This window comes from Diceros bicornis, chromosome 41 (assembly GCF_020826845.1).
Source record: "Diceros bicornis minor isolate mBicDic1 chromosome 41, mDicBic1.mat.cur, whole genome shotgun sequence".
Taxonomy (NCBI): Eukaryota; Metazoa; Chordata; class Mammalia; order Perissodactyla; family Rhinocerotidae; genus Diceros; species Diceros bicornis.
The window spans coordinates 1097257-1110130 of NC_080780.1; the positions used below are offsets into that span (position 1 = coordinate 1097257).

The window sequence follows — 12874 nt, forward strand, 5'->3', positions numbered from 1 at the left end:
ACCTTTCATGACAAAAACTCTCAAACTAGGAATAGAAGGAAACTTCTTCAACCTAATAAAGGCCATATATGAAAATCCCATACTCAGTGGTGAAGGCCTGAAAGTTTTTCCCTAAAACAGAAACAAGAAAAGGATGCTCACTTTTGCCACATCTGTTCAACACAGTACTGGAAATCCTAGCCAGAGCAATTAGACAATAAATAGAAATAAAGAGTATGCAAATTGAAAAAGAAGAAGTAAAATTATCTCTGTAGATGACATGATCATATGTGTACAAAGCCCTAAAGATTCCACAAAACCCAAACAACAACAACAAAAACCTGTTAGACCTAATAAACAAATTCAGCAAAGTTGCAGATGACAAAATCAACACACAAAGATCAGTTATGACAATGGCAGCAGGCCACACACATGTTAACACTTGCAGCAGGCCTGGCCACAGACCTCAGCAGTAGGTCCATCCATAGAGCCATCAGCCAGCCCACCCAGAATCTCTAACCAGGCTGACTGAAGAGGTCTTGCCCTGCTGACACCAGTCAATAAAGACTAGAAAAGGTACTGCTTCTTCAAATGCACAGATACCAACCCAAAGCCAGAAGGATCACAAAGAACCATGCAAATATAATACCACAAAGAAACCTAATAAAGCTCCAGTAACTAACCCTAAAGAAATAGAAGTCCATGAACTACTTGACAAAGAACGCAAAAGAATTTTCTTAAACTCAGTGAGAGAACAAAGACAGTCATCCCCAATAAACAGATGAAAAATCCTCACCAAATAGTAGCAAACTGGATTAAACAGCATATTAAAAGGATCACACACCATGAAAAAGGAAGATTTAGCCCTGGGATGCAAGGATGGTTTAAATTATGCAAATCAATCAATGTGATACACCACATTAACAGAATGAAGAATAAAAATCACATGATCATCTCAGTAGATGCAGAAAAGGCATTTGACAAAATTCAACACACTTTCATGATAAAAACTGTCAACAAAATAGGTATAGAAAGAACTTACGTTAACACAATAAAGGCCATTTATGAAAAGCCACAGCTAATATTATACTCAATGATGAAAAGCTGAAAGCTTTCCCTACAAAATCCAGAACAAGGCAAGGATGCCCACTCTTTCTTCTCCTTCAACATAGTGCTGTAAGTCCTAGACACAGCAATTAAGCAAGAAAAAGAAATAAAAGGCATCCAAATCAGAAAGGAAGAAGTAACATTATCTCTGTAGATGACATGATCTTCCATGTAGAAAACTCTAAAGACTCCACAAACACAAAAAATCTACTAGAACCAATAAATGAATTCAGTAAAATTGCAGGATACAAAAATCAACATACAAAAATCAGTTGCACTTATATACACAAACAACAACCTACCCAAAAAGGAAACTAAGAAAACAATCTTATTTACAATAACATCAAAAAGAATAAAATACTTAGGAATAAACTTAACCAAGGAGGTGAAAGACTTGTACACTGAAAACTATACAACATTGATGAAAGATATTAAAGAAGACAAAAGCAAATGGAAAGACACCCCATGTTCATGGATTGAAGGAATTAACATTGTTAAAATGTCCATACTACCCAAAGTGATCTACAGTTTCAGTGAAACCCCTATCAAAATCCCAATGGCAGTCTTTACAAAAAAAAAAAAAAAAGAAAAAATAGGGGCCGGCCCCTTGGTGTAGTGGTTAAGTTTGGCATGCTTTGCTTCAGTGGCCCAGGGGTTCGTGGGTCTGAATCCCAGGCATGGACCTATCCCACTCGTCAAGCCATGCTGTGGCAGCATCCCACATAGAAAATAAGAGGAAAGACGGGCACAGATGTTAGCTCAGGGCCAATCTTCCTCACCAAAAAAAAAAAAAAAAAAAAATAGAGGGGGCCAATCCAGTGGACTAGTGGTTAAGTTTGGCAGGCTTTGCTTCAGCAGCCTGGGGTTCGCATGTTTGAATCCCAGGTACGCACCGCTCATCAAGCCATGCTGTGGTGGCATCCTACATACAAAATAAAGGAAGATGGGCACAGATGTTAGCTCAAGTCTAATCTTCCTCAGCAAAAAGAGGAAGATTGGCAATGGACGTTAGCTCAGGGTCACTCTTCCTTACCAAAAAAAAAATAGAAAAAAAGAATCCTAGAATTCATTTGGAACCACAAAGGACCCTGAATGGTGAAAACAATTTTGAGCAAGAAGAACAAAGCTAGAGGCATCACACTTCCTGATTTCAAAATATATTATAAAGCTATAGTAAGAATAGAGAGCCCAGAAATAAGTCCATGCATTAACAATCAACTGATCTTTGAGAAGGGTACCAAGAACACAAAATGGGGAAAGAATAGTCTCTTCAATAAACTGTGATGGGAAAACTGGATTGGATATCCACAGGCAGAAGAATGAAGTTGGATCCTTATCTTACACCATATACAAACATCAACTCAAAATGGATTAAAAACATAAACATAAAACCAGAAACTATAAAATTCGTAGAAGAAAACATAGGGAAAAAGCTAAATATTGGACTTGGCAATGATTTCTTGTATATGACACCAAAAGCACAGGCAACAAAAGCAAAAATAGATTAATAGTGGGGCTGGCCCACTGGTGTAGTGGTTGTTTGCCCGCTCCACTTCAGCAGCCTGGGGTTCACAGATTCAGATCCTGGGCACGGACCTATGCACCGCTTATCAAGCCATGCTGTGGCAGGCATTCCACATATAAAGTAGAGGAAGACGGGCATGGATGTTAGCCCAGGGCCAATCTTCCTCAGCAAAAAGAGGAGGATTGGCAACAAATGTTAGCTCAGAGCTGGTCTTTCTCTCTCTCTCTCTCTCTCCCCCCTCCCCCTCCCCCTCCCTCTCTTCCTCTCCCTCTCCCTCTCTCTCTCTCTCTCTCTCTCTCTCTCACACACACACACACACACACAGAGTAGTACAGTAGTTCTAGCCATTTAAAAGCTATAGGGCCAGCCCTGTGGCTTGGCAGTTAAGTGCGTACGCTCCGCTACTGGCGGCCCGGGTTCGGATCCCGGGTGTGCACCAACGCACTGCTTCTCCGGCCACGCTGAGGCTGCGTCCCACATACAGCAACTAGAAAGATGTGCAACTATGACATACAACTATCTACTGGGGCATTAGGAGGAAAAAAAGGAGGAGGATTGGTAGTAGATGTTAGCTCAGAGCCGGTCTTCCTCAGCAAAAAGAGGAGGATTAGCACGGATGTTAGCTCAGGGCTCATCTTCCTCAAATAAATAAATAAATAAATAAAATAAAAGTTATAAAGAATTTGGAAAAAGCAATTTATATACAAGTCTTAAAACATATGACAATTAATGAATAGTATACGACCATTCAATTCAGTTATTGCTAGTTATACACCGCTTTTAAAAAGTTTTAAAAAGCCAATCCAAAATAAGAATAAGCTCATTTTGAATAGGATATAATGAGTACGTTTTGATCAGTACTACAAGATGTTGTGATCTAAATTTCAGTTCCACCCCTTCTCCTCTTTAATTCTCTTTCATTATTATATCAGAAATATAGCGTGTAGTTTGGGGCAAGAATAAATGAATTATTGGTTTTTAATTTTAGTGGTAAGAAACTTAATTTAGAATTGCAATGTGGAAACGAAGCAGGCACATCTAGCTTTAAAACATTAAAAAAAATAAATTATAAGAATGGAAAGATCTTTAAAGTTTAACTGAAAACCAAAGCGAGGTTTCTTTCTCTTTAGAAGCTGAGACATAGAATTATAAGAGAATAGAGGATATGGCCTAAGAGAATAATTTGGCCTAAGAGAATAATTTGGCCCAAGAGAATAATTCTAATAATAAACCCACAGCCTGAGTTTGGTTCCCAGGCACGGACCTACACCACTCGTCACTGGCTATGCTATGGTGGCAGCTCACATACACTTGTTCTTTCGAAGTTTATAGGTTTATAAAGATCTGCTGTTCTCTATTTTCTCTCTAAAAAGACAAAGAGTTAGCCACATAACAAAAACATGTTTTAAAACAGGTCTATTTGCTTGATGCCATATGGAAGAACAAATCGTAAAACTAAATAATTTTAACTTTAAATAACTAAAAAATAAAAATAATATAAAATATAAGGGAAAATCACTTATTTTGGAAGTGGGTAATACACAGGAGATTTTTGGCCGAATGTTCACATGGAAGACTTAGAAGTTAATGGTGTCACAAAGAGATAGTAATGGCTTTGTTTCCAACTTTCCTGTTAGACCCTGCTACAGCGTTAGGCTTATGGCTGACATTTTATCTCCATAAGTTCTCAAGTAAATTGAGACACATATTGGTGATAAGTATGAGATGAATTGGAGAAACCTTTAAAAATCATTCTTAGAACAAAAGTGACACTCATGACCATTTGGTAAGTATACTTATTACCTTGGTGATTTAAATCCTAAGAATAGACTACATTTTTATGAGGTAGAAACAAGTACCAAAAACTTACCATTTGGTCACGCATACTTACTTTTGGCTCCAGCCCTGGGTCTCTACCTTTCTCATTCCCTATTCTCCCATTAAAGCTGTTAGTCCGACTACCATTCACTACCTGAAGTTACAGGCTTGGAACTGCCAAGAAAAATATTTTTAAGAAGCTTTGCTTTTGGGCCAGCCCTGGTGGCCTAGTAGTTAAGTTTGGTACACTCTACTTTGGCAGCCTGGGTTTGGTTCCCAGGCGCAGACCTACACCACTCCTCAGTGGCCATGCTATGGTGGCAGCTCACATACAAAATAGATGAGGATTGGCCACAGATGTTAGCTCAGGGAAAATCTTCCTCAGCAAAAAAGAGGTGGATTGGCCACAGATGTTAGCTCAGGGCGAATCTTCCTCAGAAAAATAAAAAAAAAGAAGCTTTGCTTTTTAAGTCACCAAATGTACCGAATATTCAGGTATCAACTGAGAACATTTTGCATCTCTCTAGTTGATTTATTCACTTCATAAGAAAACATAAAAGACATTACTTAACATGAAAAAGACTACTGAGCATCTCTACATGCAATTCCACTGTCAGAGTAGTTATGCAAACCTAAATCAGGAATGTTTTAATTGAACCGATTTGAAAAAGCCATATATTAATACTGCATTACCAGTGTATACTGAAAACAGGTAAGTGTTTTACTATAAAATTATAATATTATAAAAGGATTTTATTTCTGCAATAGCCTGGGTTCACAGCAAGTATGTTAGTACAGAGATCATGTGTTTAATATTACTATAAGAATGCCATTAGTAGAAATGTATACAAGGCATGTAAAAAACTAGCATTAAAGCTCTTAATGGCAAAAATCCAAAATGGCAGCTCCTAGAAAAGATGCTGCTGGAATTTTAAAACTTAAAGAAATTTAGTTTCAGCACATACTAGTTTATAGTGCTTCTACAATTAAATGAACTACTTCACATAAATTTCTGTAGCTGCAAACAATGAACCAAAGGAGTATGGACTTTTGCCCCCTTTAACAACTAGCCCAATCTTGAAAATGGAAGCAATCACTTGCAATCTTCTATATAGTGTTGTTAGAAGTGGACTGAGCAGTCAACAGGAAGTTCTGGTTGAAGTAATGTTGTTTGTTGTCATCAAACTTCACAGTTCCACTGGTCACAACAAGAACTGTACTTTGGGCTCGGGTAGCTTGCTCGTGAATTGTTTGGCAATCTACCATATTTACTTGGAATTCACTAGAAGGCAACATCTCAAAAAAACTGGTTAACATTGCCATTCCATATTAAAGTGGCCTTGTCCATTTATAGCCCGATTAGTGCCCATCTTCTTTAGTCCACTGTCTCATGGTAAATATTGACAAATTCCTCAGCAGCTCTACATGCCTGATCTATATAAGTTTTAAAATCAACAGACAAGGCCATCAGAGAGCCCGAAGCAGCCTGTTCCAGCAGAGGCAGTGTCACTACATCCTCACGTGTCCAGCTCCCTTGGCATGCATGACTGGATTGTGGCTCCTCATGAAAATGGTCACTCTTTCCTTGGTGTCTTCTTCTGTCTCCCCGAGACCAGTCTTTTCTGAATTTCCTCGTAGTTTTAATCTTATTCTTTCTCTGGATCTCCTCCCTTTAGCTCTAACTGCAGCTACTTCTCAGTATAACTTCTTCGCTCCTCTCCTCACCTCTTACCTGGTGTATAATTGCTTTAATATGCTGCTGAATTCAATTTGTTAGTGTTTTGTTGAGGATTTTTGCATCAATAATCATAAGGGATATTCTTCTGTAGTTTTCTGTCTTTGTCTAGCTTTGGTATCAGGGCAATGCTGGACTCACGGAATGAGTTAGGAAGTGTTCCCTCCTCTTCAATTTTTTTGAGAAGTATGGGAAGAATTGGTGGTGTTAGTTCTTCTCAAGATGTTGTATAGAATTAACCAGTGAAGCCATCAGGTCCAGGGCTTTTCTTTGTCAGGAAATTTTTTTATTATTGATTCAATGTTCTAGTTTTTATTATTGATTCAATGTCCTTACTAGTTATAGGTCTATTCAGATTTCCTATTTCTTTGTGATTCAGTCTTGGTACATTTTGTTTCTAGAAATCTGTCCATTTCATCTAGGTTATCCAATTTTTTCACATACAATTGCTCATAGTTCTCTTATAATCCTTTTCATTTCTGTAGAATTGGTAGTAATGTCTCCATTTTCATTTCTGACTTTAGTCTTTTCCCTTCCCCTTTTTTATTGAGCTAAAATACACATAAAAAATTTACCATCTTAACCATTTTAAAGTATACAGTTCACTGGTATTAAGTAAATTCACATTGTTGTGCAGCCATCACCACCATCCATCCCCGTAACTCTTGTTAAGTCTGAAACTCTATACCTATTAAATAATAACTCTCCACTCTCCCTTCCCTCCAGCCCCTGACACCCACTATTCTACTTTCTGTCTTTGTGATTTCCACTGCTCATATGATTTTCCCTCATACAAGTGAAATCATATAGTATTTGTCTTTTCATGACTGGCTTATTTAACTTAGCATGATGTTTTCAAAGTACATCCATGTTGTAGCATATGGCAGAATGTCCTTGCTATTTAAAGCTGAATAATATTCCACTGTAGGTCTTTATATTTGGCCTACCCATTCATCAGTCCATGGACACTTGGGTTTTTTCCATTTTTTAACTATTGTGAATAATGTTGCTATGAACATAGGTGTACAAACATCTCTTTGAGACCCTGCTTCCAATTCTTTTGGGGTTGTACCCAGAAGTAGAATTGCTGGGTCATAGAGTAATTCTATTTTTAATTTCTTGAGGAAACTCCACACTGTTTTCCACAGTGATTGTACCATTTTGTATTGCCATCAACAATGCACAAGGATTCCAAATTCTCCACATCCTTGCCAACATTTGCTGTTTTCTGGTTTTTTTGATAGTAGCCATCCTACTGGGTGTGAGGTGATATCTTATTGTATTGATTTGCATTTCTCTAATGATTAGTGATGTTCAGCATCTTTTCACATGCTTAATGCCCATTTGTACATCTTCTATGGAAAAATGTCCATACAACTCTTTTGCCCATTTTCGAATTAGGTTGTTCTTCTGTTGTTGAGTTGTAGGACTTCTTTACATATTCTCATATTAATCCCTTGTCAGATATACGATTTGCAAATATCCCCGCCTATTCTGTGGTTTGGCTTTTTACTCTGCAGATAGTGTCTCTTTACGTGCCAACTTATTAAATTTTCATAAAATCCAATTTGTCTATTTTTTATTTTGTTGCCTATGCCTTTGGTGTTATATCCAAGAAATCACTGCTAAACCCAGTGATTTCAGGGTGAATTTCAGTGTGGTGAAGATTTTGTCCTATGTTTTATTGCTTTCAGTCTTACACTTAGGTCATTGATCCATTTTGAGTTAATCTTTGTATATGGTGTTAGGTAAGGGTCCAACTTCATTCTTTTGCATGTGGATATCCAGTTTTCTTGAAGAGATGTCCTTTCCCCATTGAATGGTCTTGGCACTCTTGTCAAAAATGATTTGGGTGTGGCCCCATGGCTGAGGGGTTAAAGTTCCGTGTGCTCTGTTTCAGCAGCCCAGGTTCACAAGTTTGGATACCAGGCATGGACCTACTCCACTCACCAGCCATGCTGTGGTGGTGTCCCATGTAGAAAATAGAGGAAGGCTGGCACAGATGTTAGCTTAGGGCTAATCTTCCTCAAGCAAAAAATAAAAAGAGAATTGGAGCAGAGCAGAGTGGATGTTAGCTCAGGGTGAATCTTCCTCAGCAAAAATAAATAAAAAAAAATATATAAATAAAAATGATTTGATAGTATATGTGAGGGTTTCTTTCTGAGCCCTCTATTCTATTCCACTGGTCTATATGAATGTCTTTATACCAATAACACACTACTTTGATTACTGTAGCTTTGTAGTAGGTTTTGAAATCAGAAACTGAGTCAGGTTTATTCTTCTTTTTCAAGATTGTTTTGGTTATTCACTGCCCCTTGAGATTCCATATGAATTTTAGGATGGATTTTTCTATTTCTGCAAAAAAATGTCATTGGGATTTTGATAAAGATTGCACTGAATCTGTGGATCACTTTGGGCAATATTGACATTTTAACAATATTAAGACTTCCAATCCATAAACATGGGATGGGTTTCCATTTATTTATGTTTTCTTTTATTTCTTTCAGCAGTGTTTTGTGGTTTTCATTGTACAAGTCTTTCACCTCCCAAGTTAAGTTAATTTCTAAATATTTTACGCTTTTTGATGCTATTGTAAGTGGAATTGTTTTTGTAATTTCCTTTTCAGGTTATTCACTGTTAGTGTAAGGAAATGCAACTGATTTTTGTGTATTGACTTTGTATCCTGCTACTTTGCTGAATTCTTTTATTAGTTCTCACAGGTTTGTGGAGTCTTTCGTATTTTCTACATATAAGATCATATCATCTGCAAACATCTGCGATAATTTTACTTCTTCCTTTCCAACTTGGATATTTTTTCTCTTTCTTGCCTAACTGCTCTGACTAGAACTTTTAGTACCATGTTGAATACAAGTAGTGAAAGCAAGCACCCTTGCCTTACTCCTGATCTTAGAGGAAAGGCTTTTAGTCTTTCACCTGGAGTGTTGTTTGCTGTGAGTTTCCATTTATTACTTTTATAATGTGGTGGTAGTTTTCTCCTATTCTTAGTTTGTTGCGTTTATTATGACAGGGTGTTGAATCTTGAAAATGCTTTTTCTGCATCAATTGAGATGATCACGCGGTTTTTTTCCTTCATTTTGTTGGTGTAGTGTATTACATCGATTGATTTTTTGCATGTTGAACCATCCTTGCATTCCAATAATAAATCCCAGTTAGTCATGATGTATAATCCTTTTAATATGCTGCTGAATTCTGTTTGCTGGTGTTTTGTTAAGGATTTTCACATCAATGTTCATAAGGGATATTGGTCTGTAGTTTTCTTTTCTTGTAGTGTCTTTGCCTGGCTTTGGTATCAAAGCTATGTCAGCCTCACAGAGTGAGTTAAGAAGTGTTGGTTTGGCTTCAATTTTTTGGAAAAGTTGAAAAGGATTAAAATTAATTCTTCTTTAAATATCAGGTAGAAATCACCAGTGAAGCCATCAGAACCAGGGCTTTTCTTTGTGGGGAGATTTTTTTTATTACTGATTCAATCTCCTTACTAGTTATAGGTCTATTTAGATTTTCTATTCTTCATGATTTAGTCTTGGTAGGTTTTGTGTTTCTAGCAATTTGTCCATTTCATCTAGGCTATCCAATTTTTTGGCATACAATGGTTCATAGTACTCTCTTATAATCCCTTATTTCTGCAGAATAGCTGGTAATGTCCCCACTTCCATTTCTGATTTTAGTACTTCGAATCTTCTCTCTTTTTTTCCTAGTCCATCTACCTAAAGGTAGATTTAGGTCAATTTTGTTGATCTTACTGAAGAACCAACTTTTGGTTTTATTGGTTTTCTCAATTGCTTTTCTATTCTCTATTCATTTATTGCTACTCTAATCTTTATTATTTCCCTACTTTTGCTAGCTTTGTGTTTAGTTTGTTCTTCTTTCTCTAGTTCTTTAAGTTAGGTTGTTGTTTTGAGATCTTTCTTGTTTTTAATGTAAGCTTTTATAGCTATAAATTTCTCACTTAGCACCTCTTGCAATGCATTAAGTTTTGCTATGTTGTGTTTTTGTTTTCATTCATTTCTAAGTATTTTATAATTTCTTTGTGATTTCTTCTTTGATCCTTTGTTTAAAAGTGTGTTGCTTAGGGGCCGGCCCCATGGTGTACTGGTTAAGTGCGTGTGCTCCGCTGCTAGCAGCCCAGGTTCCGATCCCAGGCGCACACCTATGTACCACTTGTCAGGCCGTGCTGTGGTGGCATCTCATGTAAAGTAGAGGAAGACAGGCCCAGGGCCCGTCTTCCTCAGCAAAAAGAGGAGGATTGGCATGGATGTTAGCTCAGGGCTGATCTTCTTCACACCAAAAAAATAAAATAAAAGCATGTTGCTTGCTTTTCACAATTTTGTGAATTTTCCAGGGTCTGTTTATTGACTTCTAACTTCATCCCATTGTGGTCAGAGGAGATACTTTGTATTATATTTATCTTTTTACATCTATTGAAAAAATCTGTGGCCCTACATATGGTCTATCCTGGAAAATGTCCCATGTACACTTAAGAAGAATGTGTATGCTGTTGTTGTTGGGTGGAGTGTTCTTTATATGTCTGTTAGATCCAGTTGGTTTATTGTGCTAAGTTCTCTATTTCCTGACTTATCTTCTTTCTGGTTGTTTTATCCATTATTCTGAATGGATTATTGAAGTCTACAACTATTATTGTACAAATGTCTATTTCTCCCCTCAATTCTGTCAGTTTTTGCTTCATATATTTTGACGGTCTGTCATTAGGTGCATAAATGTTTATAACTGTTATAGCTTCTTGCTGTATTGAAATGTTTTTTTTTATATGCAATAGCTTTTTTTGGTTTGTTTCTTGTAAATGTTTTTTATTTAAAGTCTATTTTGTCTGAAATTAATATAGCCACTCCTGCTCTCTTTTAGTTAGTATTTGCATGGAATATTTTTCCCTATCTTTTCACTTTCAAACAGTTTGTGTCTTTGAATCTCAAGCGAGTCTCTTGTAGACAGCATATGGATGGATCATGTGTTTTTATCCATTCTGCCAATCTCTGTCTTATGACTGTAGAATTTAATCCATTTACATTTAAAGAATTACTGATGTGTAGGGACTTACTTCTGTTATTGTGTTATTTGTTTTCTCTATGCCCTATCACTTTTTTGTCCCTCATTTCCTGCATTCTTGTCTTCTTTGTGTTTAGTTGATTTTTTGTAGCCAATTTCTTAAATTCCTTCTTAATTTCCCTTTGTGTATATTCTATAGCTATCTGCTCTGTGGTTGCCATGGGGATTACATTAACATCCTAAAGTTATAATATCCTATTTTGAATTTATAGCAGCTTAACTTCAATAACATACAAGAACTCTGCTCCTTTACACTGTCCCCACCTCTTTTAGTTGTTGATGTCACAAGATTACATTAACATCCTAAAGTTATAATATCCTATTTTGAATTTATAGCAGCTTAACTTCAATAACATACAAGAACTCTGCTCCTTTACACTGTCCCCACCTCTTTTAGTTGTTGATGTCACAAAATTACATCTTTATGCATTGTGTGCCCTGAAACATAAATAATTCTTTAAAATGCATTAGTCTCCTAAATTCTGTAGAAAACAAGATTTGCAGTTACAAACCAAAATTACAGTAATATTAGCTATTACATTAATAAGTTTTTCTTTAAATGTATTAGTCTCATAAATCCTGTAGAAAACAAAAAGTGCAGTTACAAACCATTGTTACAATAATACTAGCTTTCATAATTGTTCGTATATTTATCTTTACTGAGATCTTTATTTCTCCTTATGGCTTCAGGTTATTGTCTAATGTCCTTTCACTTTGTAGGATTCCCTTAAGCATTTTTCGCAGGGCAGGTCTAGTGGTCATGAAATCTCTTAGCTTTTGTTTATCTAGGAATGTCTTGATTTACCCCTCACTTTGGAAGGACAGTTTTGCTGGATTTAGGATTCTTGGTTGATAGATTTTTTTTTTCTTTTAGCACTTTGAATATATCTACCCACTGTCTTCTAGTCTTCAAAGTTTCTGGTGAGAAATCTGCAGATAATCTCTTTGAGGATCACTTTTATATGATGATTGGCTTCTCTCTTGCTTATTTCAAGATTTTCCCTTTGTCTTTGGCATTTGAAAGTTTGATTACAATGTGTCTCAGAGTGGGTCTTTTTGAGTTGATCTTACTCGGAGTTCATTGAGCTTCTTGGATGTTTATATTCGTGGTTTTCTTCGAATTTGGGGAGTTTTAAGCCCTTATTTCTTCAAATATGCTCTTGGTCCCTTTTTCTCTCTCTTCCTCTGGGATTCCTACAATACATATGTTGGTGCTTTTGATGGTTTCTCATAGGCATCTAGGCGTTGTTAGCTTTTCTTCATCTTTTCTCTTTCTGTTTCTCAGCCTCAATAATTTCCGTTGTCCTGTCTTCAAGTTCACTGATTCATTGTTCCGCCTGCTCAAATCTGCCTTTAAATCCCTCTAGTGATTTTTTTCATTTCAGTTATTGTACTTTTCAGCTTCAGAATTTTGTTCTGGTTTCTTTTTAGGTTTCCTATCTCTTTATTGATGTTTCCATTTTGTTCACACATCAGCTTCTTGACTTTTTCCATATCTTCCTTTAATCCTTTCAGCATCTTTAAGACCACTATTTTAAAGTCTTTGTCTAATATATATTCCAATAAGTCTTTTTTAGGGACAGATTCTGTTATATTGGTTCTCTTCCTTTGAACGGGACATACTTTCC

At 36.5% G+C, this 12874-nt stretch overlaps 1 protein-coding gene and 1 pseudogene across 2 annotated transcripts in view; both read right to left on the reverse strand.

Moving 5' to 3' along the window:
- URGCP (upregulator of cell proliferation) overlaps nucleotides 1-12874 on the reverse strand; it is a 72309-nt gene that overhangs the window by 45568 nt on the left and 13867 nt on the right. The window lies entirely within an intron of this gene.
- LOC131400050 (NTF2-related export protein 2-like) lies at nucleotides 3804-10399 on the reverse strand (annotated as a pseudogene).